Raw genomic sequence first — 12,185 nt, 5'->3', positions numbered from 1 at the left:
TGTTTTGATAGTGTATGACAAGTTTTGTGGTCACCGAGTTGCTGACTGCAAGTTAAAACATTGTTAATTTAAAAATAACACCAGTTATGAGTGATACTCTTGCTCGAACATACATAAAAGCCATAAAATCTCACACGGGATATGCAGACTGGGACAAGTGCACATCGAATGGAGTTCGTTTAAACGGTCGAATGACTTTTCCAGACAGCAACAAATGAGAGTTTCGGACTTCAGATAGATGAGGAACATCACGGAGACATCCCTCCACTTACTGAGACAGATACTGGAATGGTTATATGCATCTAGTTTGCCTTGGAGTCACAAGGAAGCTCCTAGAGATGTGGGCAGCCAGCAGTGGCCGACGTCTGCCGTCCAAGAATGTAACTCCGGTGTCAGAAACACATTTGTCTTTCAAATTTGTGACCCTGGAGCACAAAAGCAGTCTTAAGTCGCTGGGGTATATTTGTAGCAATAGCCAACAATACATTGTATGGGTCAAAATTGTCAATTTTTCTTTTATGCCAAAAATCATTAGGATATTAAGTAAAGATCATGTTCCATGAAGATAGTTTGTAAATTTCCTACCGTCAATATATCAAAACTTAATTTTTGATTAGTAATATGCATTGCTAAGAACTTCATTTGAACAACTTTAAAGGTGATTTTCTCAAGATTTAGATTTTTTTGCACCCTCAGATTCCAGATTTTCAAATAGTTGTATCTCGTCCAAATATTGTCCTATCATAACAAACCATACATCAATTGAAAGATTATTTATTCCGCTTTCAGATGATGCATACATCTCAATTTTGACAAATTGACACTTAAGACTGGTTTTGTGCTCCAGGGTCACATATCACACTTTGGACAGCTTTATATGCAATGTGCATGGCTTTATACATCTCAGTGATGATGTAAAAGAACACCGTTAGTGTCTGGACAACATTTCCGGGTTTCTGGACAAAAACTGCACATGCATATGAATTTTGGTGGCATGTAACTGCATACATAACACTGTGAAAGTGAGAACTCTTAAGCCATGTTTTTTTTTTTGTGCAAAGAGGGACATACAGGATAGTATGATAGTCAGCTCGCACATTGTTAAAACAATAATTAGAATATCGCACACCGCTATGCACATAAAGACACTAACACAATCTCAATATATCATATTTCACAGATTTGAATCAAACACACCCTCACTCACTTACCTCTGGTGAAGCACGCAAAATGTCACAAGTTAACAAGATGTAACACAATATTGAGTTGCACTAAATGGCAACTCTGTGTTGCATAGATGTCTAGCGGTGTCAGTCAAACACAGAGCCGCGGGAATTTGATCATCTTTTATTCTTTATCCTTATATAACACAAACAAGTGGCCTTTTTGAGAGAATCACCTTTACATAGTACTCTCTCCCATGCAATTACAACGCAAAAGGGCTGAGAATAAAACCCTGAGCCACAGATATACACAAGGTGAAAACATGCAGTTTTCAGTCCTGCAGAGCAAGTGTAATACTGCAGATTTTAAGGCTGTCGTCTTGCTTCTCTGTAACTCGTATTTTGGGAGTGTTTGTGTGATACTGACATATAGTCTACATTTTATTATGTGGGACCTTTAGACTTGCAGACAAACCTGTTTCACACACGCCACTCAAACGCAGAACCAGGAAACTCTACAGTGTTCAGGGAAAGAGAAACTGAAGTGTAGTTGAGCTGTTGTGTGTTTGTCTCTCTGTATTCATTAAGTAAAAATGGCAGAAGCCAGATTTTCTCAGGATGAGTTCGTGTGTGCAGTGTGTCTGGATCTCCCGAAGGATCCAGTGAGCATCCAGTGTGGACACAGTTACTGTATGAACTGTATTACAGACTTCTGGAATCAAGAGGATCAGAAGAGAGTCTACAGCTGCCCTCAGTGCAGACAGAGCTTCAGTCCGAGACCTGCTTTAGCTAAAAACACCATGCTGGCTGAAGTGGTGGAGAAACTGAAGAAGACCAAACTCTCTGCTGACTGTTACGCTGGAGCTGGAGATGTGCAGTGTGACGTCTGTACTGGAAGAAAATACAAAGCCGTCAAGTCCTGTCTGGTGTGTCTGAACTCTTACTGTCAGAATCACCTCGAACAACACGAGAGTTTATTCAAAGGAAAGAAACACAATTTGACTGAAGCCACTGGACGACTGCAGGAGATGATCTGCCATGAACACGATAAACATCTGGAAATGTACTGTATTACGGACCAACGGTGCATTTGTGTGCTGTGTGCAAAATATGAGCATGAAAGCCACAACACTGTATCAGCTGCAGCACAGAGGACGGAAAAACAGGTATGAACTAAAGGAACTGTTAACCCAAAAATAAACATGAGTTACTAGGACTCCAAAAGGCTATAAAAGTTTCAAACTTTAAAAAGGACATAAATGTAGTGACCACTTGTCTACTTACATTTCCTGTATAAGTGTACAAGTGTGTGTAGAACTTTTGATTATCCAACAGGACACACTTACAACATAGTATTGTAGAAACGTTTACATATATCACTTCACACTTTAAAATAAACTACTTCTACATTTCTGTTCCGTAGTGCCTATGAATGATAAAATTTAATTGTATTCTGTCTCGTGCATGTGCTCTCAAGTGTCCAAGTGTTTGTACTGGGACAGACCCAGAGATATTATTCAGAATATCTTCTTCTTTTTTTTGTGATCTGCAAGAGAAAATCGTACAATTGACATGACATGAATGAGAGTACATAAATAGTTTTATGTGTGCTCCAGCACCAACTGAATGAGACGCGGAGGTCGTTCCAGCAGAGACTCCAGCAGAGAGAGAAAGATCTTCAGCAGCTGAGAGAGGCTGTGGAGTCTCATAAGGTGAGTCTGGAGAAGAAGAGAAGTTTGTCTCAGTCTCAGTTCAGACTCACTGAAGCCTGAATCACTGTGCGGCTAACAGCGCTCTGCACAGACAGCAGTGGAGGACAGTGAGAGGATCTTTACTGAGCTCATCCGCTACATCGAGAGAAGCCGCTCTGAGGTCACACAGATGATCAGAGATCAGGAGAAGACTGCAGTGAGTCCAGCTGAAGGACGACTGGAGCGACTGAAGCAGGAGATCAATGATCTGAGGAGGAGAGACGCTGAGCTGGAGCAGCTTTCACACACACAGGATCACATCCAGTTCCTGCAGGTAACAGAGATCTAGAAGAACAGGATCAGAGTGGACTTGAGCAGATCCTGCTGTGGTTTGGGGTTCGCAGCATGTAGCTTTTTAAGCCGCTTCAATACCTTCTTACGCTTGAGTAAAGTGAAAATTATACCCTTTAGTTATCTCAGACGTACATTAGATCCAAATGCAATATAATAATAGTTTTCTAGACATTTACATTATTTGGATAATTAGTGAAAAAAAATCTGTTGCACAAAACTGAACGAAGAACAATATGTTTAGCATTGTTTTGAAATATTCCGTTTCGGTTTTCGGCCAGATGCATCCTGAATTTTTTATTTCAGGCCAGAATTTTCTTTTCGGTGCAGCACTACAAGACACCATAATGGAGTAAGAGTTCCATTAAACTTGCAATTGACAACTACTAATAAAATGAATAGCCAACTATTGTGATGAACTTTGCTAGATCGATTTACATGCACCCTTGTAATGGAAGTATGAGATTTAAGAAATTGCGACTACACTTTACCTCAGGTAATAAACGCAATACTTCAACCAAAATCATGTAATTAAGCTCATAATTGTAGCATGCATTAATCCTGCGTCTTGCTGAAGCGTCCTGTTGTTATGGCAACAAACAAACTTGAAAGATACAGCTGTTTTCTGTCACTTTTGTGAACATGCATGCAGAAAAATGCCACAGGTCCAAAAAATTATTCAATCCCATTTGTATGCCTTCAGGACACTTGAAATATATGGCATGAGTTGTGTGGGGTTTCTTCAGAACGCTTTTGCGTCCTTTTAAAGCTTGAGAAGGGGGTCACAATTCACTGTCATTGTAACCAGAAAACCCCAAACACCACTTTTTGGTTCTGCCAGCCACATCTAGAAACGCAGTGACGTAAAGCGTCTTTAAGGGTGCTTTCACACTAGCACTTTTGGTGCGCACACCGGGTTCGATTGACGTCAGAGTTCGGTTCGTTTGGATGATGTGAACGCAGTCTTCCGAACTCGGGTGCGCACATTCACATGAACCATACCCCAGACCACCCTTTTTAAGCGACTTTTTAAGCGACTTGCTTAAAAAGGGTGGTCTGGGGTACGGTTCATGTGAACTCTGGAACGGTTCGCTGCTGCTGTGAACGCAATCGTACCAAATCGCGGAAGTGAACCGCTATTAATGATGTATTATTTGATAAAAATGTGTGTTTGTATGTGTTTCACTCTTTCCTGCAGAGCGTGGTTGACGCGCTTCAAACAGAGAGCTGTATATATCATTTCTGTTCGCCTTCAGCGTTCTTTAGAGCATTTGCAGTACATTCGTAAGACAGACGTAAGTGCCGTTACGTACCGAAGCTTTGTAAACAAAACAAATGGTTCCAAAAACGTATATATATAAAAGTGCAGAGCAACAGGCTTGTTTGAGATGAGCAAAATCTGCGCAGAACCGATCACCACGAGATGCATGCCGGTTAGAAAAGTGTCCGAGTTACGTCCGACTTGCTCTGATGTCACGCTGACGTGTGCCAAAAAACTCGCGACGGCGAGGCGGCTGTGTCGGATTGCTCTCCACCGACTGCGCTGATCAAAGCATGATGGGAAACGACTGACTGACGACACAGCTTAATGCTCATAACCCAAACAAGACAAGTGTATGTTCTCCAAAATTGCTTCAGGTTATATAAAAAATAGTTTTTTATTTTTCCATAACTGTTTTCCAGTAGTACATTAATGGATTTGATTGTGACAACCCCAAACAGGAAGTGAGGCTGCATATTAGCAATACTCCAGCGCATTGAAAACAAATACAAATCTGTCCTGGCCACCATGTCCTTAGGGTCCTCGTGAAGTTTCAGTGACAGAAGTCAAAGTTTCTAAATAATGTTCTGTCTGCTTGTCTGTAAATTGTCTGTTTTGTGTAGAGTTTCCAGTCTCTCTCAGCTCCTCCTGAATCTACAGACGTAAATGATGATCTCTTCAGTTCTCTCGTCTCTTCTGATGCTCTGAGAGAATCTGTCCGTCAGCTGAGAGACAAACTGGAGGATTTCTGCAAAGAGCCGCTCAAGAAGATCTCAGACAGAGGTGAAGTCCTGGAGATGCATCTGCTGTCATCATCATCTCATATCACGGAGAACATCATATTAGAAATGTGTTAGGAATGGCTCGTGAGAATCACACTGTTCATGTCTGTTGATTTCCACAGAAACACTCACCAACATTGCTCCCAGAACCAGGAACGACTTCCTATGATGTAAGTCAGTAAGAAAACAAGCAGAAAAACTCACGGAGTGTCTTCGTGTTCTTCCTGTAGAAGCTGAAAGAAGAGTTTTATAACTGATCGTGTAAATGATGATTCGCACAGGATATCTGCTCATCTGAACATGAAGTGTCCAGCTACATGAAAAGATCAAACAGATGCATAATTCCTGATTCTGATGTGTTTTATCTCCATCAGACTCCCGTCAGCTCACTCTGGATCCGAACACAGTGAATGAATACCTCCGTCTGTCTGAGAGCAACAGCGTGATTACTTACACTTACACAGAACAGCCGTACCCTGATCATCCAGACAGATTTGATGTGTTTCAGGTGTTGTGTAGAGAGAGTGTGTGTGGACGCTGTTACTGGGAGCTCGAGTGGAGTGGGAGTGTGTTGATATCAGTGTCGTACAAGAGCCTCAGCACAAAGGGATGGGGTAATGAGAGTGTGTTTGGATATAATGATCAGTCCTGGAGTTTGTCCTGCTCTCCTTCCAGATGCTCATTCATTCACAATAACATAGTGACTAAACTCCCTGCAGTATCCAGTAGCAGAATAGGAGTGTTTGTGGATCACAGTGCAGGAACTCTGTCCTTCTACAGCGGCTCTGACACAATGAGCCTCATCCACACAGTCCAGACCACATTCACTCAGCCGCTCTATGCTGGGTTTCTTGTTGATTATGGATCATCAGTGAAACTGTGTTGATGAATCAGAATAGATTGTAGAGTAATTCTACCCGTAATGCTTTGAGCTGCATGATCAGTAACAGTGAGATGTAATAGAGTATCTTATTTTCTCTTTTAAAAAAATTAACTGGACATAAATAAACAGTGTCCTACCTCACTGAAACTAACCCAAGTCACACAAAAGCATAAATAACTGTTAAACGGAGGACGCAATACAACTACTCAATTAAAACCAAAACCTCACAATAGAACGTCAACAATTGAAACCACGATCATAATATAGCAAGAAAGACAATGAAACTCGAGAAAAACAGCCGCACGACTCACAGTCGGCTGCCAAACGAGCCACAAAGATCTGCAAAACAAAACAAATATCAGTAAAACTCAAATTCACATAATAAAGCAATATCTAAGCCATATGTGACCTGGGTTATACAAGTCAATATTCTCATCGTGTATTACTTCGAAGCACATTTTACAGTTCTAAACCATATCAATGTTGATAGCACTTATAAATGATTTTCTACAATCGTAATCGCAATGTTATTGTTCATTAGGGCTTGACATGAAAATGTTTTGTATTTAGATGTCCATAATTATTAATCAAGGTTTTTTTAAAGGTAAAAAAAAACCTTTTTTTTAAACTAGTCAAATTATGTAATACTTGAAGCATAATCTGGGATGTCTTTTTCTATCAATTCTTCAATAGGTAGATCTTGTCTTTCATAAAGGCCGAGGTCAGGGATCTTGGGCCTAAAAAGGTTGGTGACCACTGCTCTAAACGAATTACTTATTATTTGGATCACTATTCTAAAGTGAAGGTCATGATAACACACTAGTACTAATTTAAGTCATTGTCAACTTCTGAGGTTTTTGTAAGATTCTGGTTAGTAAGTCCTTTTGCTAGATTTGGTAACACTTAAATCATTATTAGTGATCCAAATAATTAGTAATTTCTTTATAAAGATGTAGTAACACTCGAGTAATTTCTATCCAAAACCTTACATGCATCTTAAAAGCTTACAATGACGTCAGTCAATATTAAGGAGTTACCATGCTTTTCACTTTAGAACATTACCAAAGCATGTTATGCCGACAAAACACGTAATAAGTTTAAAGATATCAATAAGCATGTAAAATTAAATATTGTGATGTCCTCTGTTGTGTAACTATTAACACAGATTTATCCAAAGATAACTTAACTGATATCATACACAGCCCTAAAGTAGTAACATACACTGACCAAATAATGTTGTCGGAGGACTGAATATTCAAAGGGGAAGGGGATTTGGAGATGCCTATTAAGGTCAAATAATTCACATTAAAATAAACGTTTCTTTATGGTGTTTATCTCATAGAAAGGGAGGAAAACACAAAGAGCCCAAAGGCAAAAGTCCCATGGACCACTTTGGAGACATAGCTCGCCAAAGGAAATGATCCAAACCACTAAGTTGGTGAAAGAAGCAGTAATCAAGCAAGAAATGTCAACCATGACAACCACTGGATCACGACAAGCAACATTTTCTGTGAACCTAATGAGGTATGCATATGTGATACACAAACATCACCAAGCAGACAGAGCAAACATTATCTTGGTTGATTCGTCCACAAGCACCCCGTTTTGAAATCAGAAGGCCTTCCATACAAATGCAGCAGTCGCGGATTATTTGCATTGGCCTTTGCAACTGTTTTGTGTGATGGAGTCAAACCACAGTAGTGCCAGTTTCAGGAAAGAAACATGAGACGCACACTGTATAGAGCTTTAAAGAACAGAAAGGCTCCAGTGTTCACATACCAATGTATGCAAGCAAAGCCTGACAGGTGGAGGTTCACTGCATCTGCAGGACCTCACACAACCAAGAGGTGATGGTGCAGTGCAGCAACTGCAATAACTGGTACCGCCCCAATTGTGTGTCTGTCCCACACAAAGCGTTGGACACCACCGCAGAAAAGTGGAACTGTAAAAACGGCACTGAAATTTAATTTTTAGTTTGTAGTGCTTGTTTGGAGTTTAACCTATTCAAAGTAAACAAAGTTCCTTAGTTTCTTGTTATCTTTACACACATACACACACACATATATATATATATATCTGATCTGATCATCATCAGTCTGTCTGAGATTACATGAAGAACCAGAACAAACTGAGACAGACTCGATCCAGAAGAGTCTCCAAGATGCTTCAAGAAACCTACCTAAAAAAATATGTGCAAGTGCAACAAGGGCAAAAGCTGCTTTAAACGTAAAGGATGCTCACACCTAATGTTGATTTAATGTAGTTACTAGAAGTTAATTGATAAAAAAAATATATATATTTATGACATTATTTTTTACAGCATTTTACACAAGTGCCTATAACTGTTAACAGTACTGTAGCTTTGCAGGTAGGTCTCTTGAAGCGTCTTGGAGACGTTGGCACAGTTCTTCTGGATTGAGTCTGTCTCAGTTTGTTCTGGTTCTTCATGTAATCTCAGACAGACTGATGATGGTCAGATCACATCTCTGTGTGGAGCAAACAAATCTCACTGCAGTATTACAATTAATGGCAAAATAAATGTTTGGAAATGTAAACTGATATCATTTTAGAGTGGCCTTTTATTGTGGTCAGCCTAAGGCACACCTGTGCAATAATCATGCTGTCTAATCAGCATCTTGATATGCCAGACCTGTGAGGTGGATGGATTATCTCGGCAAAGGAGAAGTGCTCACTAACACAGATTTAGACAGATTTGTGAACAATATTTGAGAGAAATAGGCCTTTTGTGTACATAGAAAAAGTCTTAGATCTTTGAGTTCAGCTCATGAAAAATGGGGGCAAAAACAAAAGTGTTGCGTTTATAATTTTGTTCAGTGTAGTTAACTTCATCAGGGCAAGAGCACTGAATCATAGACCGGAGTATGAAAGTGAACATAGTGACATAGGCTACCACACAACTGTCAGATGGCTCAGCCTGGGCAAGCATCTTAAAAGAGCATGGGACTTGAGAGCAGAAATTCAGGAGTTTTGTGAGAAGAAATGCAGGAACATCCCAGAGCTCTCAGATGCATGGCTTTCGCTGTTGATGTGACTGCACTTCATTCAAGCCCAACACAGGCTACATTTCTCTAGATCAGATCAACAAGATTCATAACTACCATTTCTGTGTATTCTTTCTTAGCATCACAATGGCCATATGCACTCCATACAGCCGTCCAGAGCCATTTAAATGCAAATGCATTGCTACGCGTGTAACACAAAAGACGGTATCCTACGTAAAGTGTGGAGAGAAATTTGAAGTAAAGCAACATAACTTAACAGCCTTCAGTGTTGTTACAGATGGCAGTAATACTTGCGTGTCATCTAAAAAATAATGAGTATAACAAGAAAAACTGTGACTCATTTAGTAATCAACTGTAAAATCAATAGATCAACAAAAAATCAATTAACCTTTGAACACTGAACAACTGAAACACAAAGTTTTCAGTCCATTATAATTGCTGCTTGTCACGAAGATCTTCAGAAAAAAGCCAAACTAAAAATTATATAAACCTATATAAACCTTAGCTAAAACGTTGGTCATGATTAACGGCTCTAACCGTGCAGCGCACGTCTGTACTAACATCTTCATGAACACACAACAGTGAAATGGTACAACACCAGATCAGACGAGGCCACTGCCAACTTTAGCTATTTCAATTGCCTTGAAAACTCTGTGGACTATTTCTTTACTATTTAAAATGATTGTGCCACTACAATAATGTGAAGCTAAAAATAAAGAGTATTGTTGCATATACTTACATATTTGATGAAAAACAACAACAAAAGCATTTAGTACTGTATTGTGCAAAATGCATGTGCATACTAGATTCACTCTATTTGCAATTAAATGCAAAATAAATGTTTGGAAATGGAAATATCAGTCATGCATAGTTTTAAAATACAAGTCTCAAAATTCTGCACAATATTGTTCATTTGATAATACAATCCATTTGTAATATACATCAGAATCACTAAGAATTATAGTGAACTATGACTTAAGAATACAGTAATTATTTAAAGGGGTCATTAAATGAGAATTCAAAATGTAATGTCAAATGTTCGATAAAAACATACTATAAGTTTCAGAAATTTGCTAATCCAAAAACAGCTTTTATTGAAAACAAGCTGCCAATCGGACTCGTTTTCTACTTTCTCATGATTACGATGACAAAAACTGCATCAACTTCTTCAGTGCCTCTTTGGCCACTCCAGAGATGAGAGAAAACCGGATTAGTGGACTAAAAATAATTACCTAATGTAAAGGAAAGGTTTTCAAGAGTTCCAAATGTAACACAGATTTTATAAAAAAGATGTTAATCATAGCACTGGGCATTTACACTCAAGTCTTTAAGGAGACACTGGAGCATTTAATAACAAATTAGAAAGATTACATCAGGTTAGAAACACTTATTTCTAATTTATGACAGTTTTTGATATAAAAGTCCTACTAACATAAATGCACCTGAGAGGACCATTTAAAATGCAGTTCACGACCCCTTTAAACTATTTATCTACATACTGATAAATGATTGATTGATTTATACATTTTTCTGGGGTTGTATTGCTTTCCCAGTTTTATTGATTACTTTAAGTGATTTGGTGCACCATAGGCGAGACCCCAGGATTTGAAGGAGTCAGCTACTTGGTGAAAAACCATACCTTGTCAAACAAGTATGGAAAGCCGAGCATCTTTGATAAATCAGAACAAATTTAAAATCGCCCCACTGAGCCTTACTGAAGATCAGGAAAGAAGAGCCAAAGAGATTTCCACTCGTTGATAACATTTATGAGTGCTTTTAGTGCTCTCAGTGATGTGCAGCCTGTACATATCTGGGGTTTCATGACCCTTTACGAGTGTTGTCCAAAGTGCATAAAGTCATGATTAAAATAAATTATATGATTTGAGTGTTTTAAACCGAGCCTTCTGATGACCAGAATTTAGGATTTTATTCACATACAACAAAAACAGGAAACTTCGGTCCTGGATTGCTACTGTCCTGCAGCGTTTAGCTCCAACTAATGTTAATTTTATCAGCTATTTTTAATTTAAGTTTTAGTCCTGTGTCAAATGTAACTTTTAGTTTTTATCATAGTCAACTTGTCCTGTTTTAGTCAAGTTTTAGTCGACTAACCCCCGGTTTCACAAACAAGACTTAAGCCTAGTCCCAGATTAAATTGTAAATCGGAGCGGTTTCAACTGAAAGAAACTTGCACTGACTGATCTTAAAATATATCAATGCCTTTGTTTTGTCTCAAGATGGACACCAGTAATGTTTTTTTCTAAGGCACCTTTATAAAAATTACTTAAATGTCCTAATTGAACTGTGGCCTAATCCTGGTTTAGTCTAAACCCTGTCTGTGAAACCAGGCCTAAATGTCTGAGCATTTTAGTCTAGTTTTAGTCAGTGGAAACTTTCACATTTTTGTCACATTTCCGTCTTACTGTATAATGGTTAAAATATAAATATATACAAATAAAATATAAAAAATATTATTTTGCTCAATTTTAACTGCAATGATTGTTGTCATTTGGGAAATGTATTTATTTATTTTATTAGAAGTTGCTCTTTCACCAATAAGCAGAAATCAATAGAATATCGACTCGTATGCATGGTTTATTTGACCTCATCTAGTGTACAGATTATCACAGGATATCATTAGAGGCTAAATAAACACCAAAGACTTCAGATATACACTCGCCGTGTCTACGTTATGAAAACTGGCGTAACCAAAACCTACTCTCAAATATTATAACAGAGACATTCCTAATAGTAATACCAAATTGCATTAATGTTTCTCTTTTAAAACAATGGCAACAAAGACTTATTGCCACACAGAGGTTGTGTAAGTAACGTTACAATCAGCAAACAATACAGTCGAGATCCCTGACAAACATGAACGCTCGCATAATACAGTCTTGTACAGCAGTCTGAAGTATTTTGGCTCCACTTTTTTCAACAAAAATAAAAGTGTTTTGGTTCTTTTAACTACATTTTAGTCTCGTCTTTTTTCGTCAACAATATTGCATGTTCATTTAGTCTCAGTTATCGT

General features: G+C 38.5%; 1 pseudogene; it reads left to right on the top strand.

Annotated features, from left to right (window-relative positions):
• The first annotated feature begins 1,384 nt into the window (after positions 1–1,384).
• Positions 1,385–6,331, top strand: LOC107721059 (tripartite motif-containing protein 16-like; annotated as a pseudogene).
• Positions 6,332–12,185: the final 5,854 nt, after the last annotated feature.

The sequence above is a fragment of the Sinocyclocheilus rhinocerous genome, unplaced genomic scaffold (genome assembly GCF_001515625.1).
Source record: "Sinocyclocheilus rhinocerous isolate Xijiao unplaced genomic scaffold, SAMN03320098_v1.1 scaffold1232, whole genome shotgun sequence".
Taxonomy (NCBI): domain Eukaryota; kingdom Metazoa; phylum Chordata; class Actinopteri; order Cypriniformes; family Cyprinidae; genus Sinocyclocheilus; species Sinocyclocheilus rhinocerous.
This window is presented reverse-complemented; position numbering and strand designations above follow the sequence as displayed.